Here is a 1,474-nt window from a genome sequence, read left to right as displayed (position 1 = left end):
GCCTCCGGAGCCAGGCCGCGGCCGCGGGTGAATTCTTCTCATTGCGCTCAAACCACTGTCCAGGTAAGTTACCAGCTAATTACTAATGATCATGTTTTGTTTAAATGTTGTAATTGATGCCTTTCTTTGCCATGAAACTCACATGGTTTAAAATTTAGAGCAGCAATTAAAACCCGACCAATGGTTTGCTCCTTATCAGCGAATACTCATAATAACAATAATAATAAACCACTTGTGAAATTAGGCTTGCTAAACGGGGTTAACTTAGCTAACTTCAATATAAGCTAACTCTATTAATAGAAAGAAATCCAAGACACTTCTTCCGGTCCAAAAAAAGTTAAACATCCTTTATTCACTTCTTGGCCATCATCACTATTAATAGAAACATAACTAAAACACTGCACACTGATGCATTTGGGCCTTCAGCCTTCCTCAGAGTGTGCGTATAATTAACCAACCCAGTCTCACGGCAGTTCGTTTCTGTCTTGTTTTCATCGAGTAAGCTGTTTGGGTGTTTTCTGACTTCTAAAAGACATTTAGAGCAGCAGCAGTAAGTAGGTCTATGTGAGGAAAACATGTGAAGTAAGAACTGAGCGATTTTGAGTTTTTATATGTTTGTGTAAATGGTTGTTTCGATGTTTGCAGCGATAATGTTGCTGTTAAGTCTCGTGATCTATGAGGGGAATTAATGCGAACCAATATTTATATATACTTTATAAAGTATTGATGCTGCGATATTTTTGATACCGTTATTGTTTTTTTGAGATTTTTCTTTAGCAGATCAAATCTGTTTGCAAGATAAAGTTAGTTTTAAGTTCTATATTCCAGATAAACGCGTTGTTTAAGGGACCGTCTGCAAATTCAAGTGCAAAAACCATAAACAATGCCCAATGACTCTTTCAAATGAATGATTTTACAAGGTTGTAGTAAATGCAAACTGACTTACTGAATGTGAGCTGCAACAATTGGAAAGTGTACTTGAATAAAGACGGGTAATTGAGGTAAATAGTTGGGTATGGCACTTCACTGAGTTCATAAGATGAGAGGTATTGGCAAAATGTCACCTGTATTAAATCAGTCTGGACACTAGCAATGTACTACAAACCTCTGAATGATAAATTATTTTGGTGAATTATAATAATTAAAGAGAAAATCAACTGTAGAAAGTCATTCTTATTACTAGGAACCTTCTACAAGTGTGTATGTTAATAGGCTACTACTTGGGCAATTTCGACATTTAAAAGCAAATTTGAACTGTGAGACATCTTAGGCATCATGTGGCGTTATAACGAGTCAAAGCATTCTCAGGTGTAAATATACAGCTATAATGCACCTTGGCTGTAATCATGGGCTGGTATGAGATTGTGACGGTATGATAACCTCAAACTAAAATATCACAGTTTCATGGTATCACGCGATTGCAGGTACAGCTCTAAAATGTGTTATTTTGTGTTAAATTTCTTGTTAAAAAGAA

Source organism: Sinocyclocheilus grahami, unplaced genomic scaffold (assembly GCF_001515645.1).
Source record: "Sinocyclocheilus grahami isolate Dianchi unplaced genomic scaffold, SAMN03320097.WGS_v1.1 scaffold2870.1, whole genome shotgun sequence".
Classification (NCBI taxonomy): domain Eukaryota; kingdom Metazoa; phylum Chordata; class Actinopteri; order Cypriniformes; family Cyprinidae; genus Sinocyclocheilus; species Sinocyclocheilus grahami.
This window is presented reverse-complemented; position numbering follows the sequence as displayed.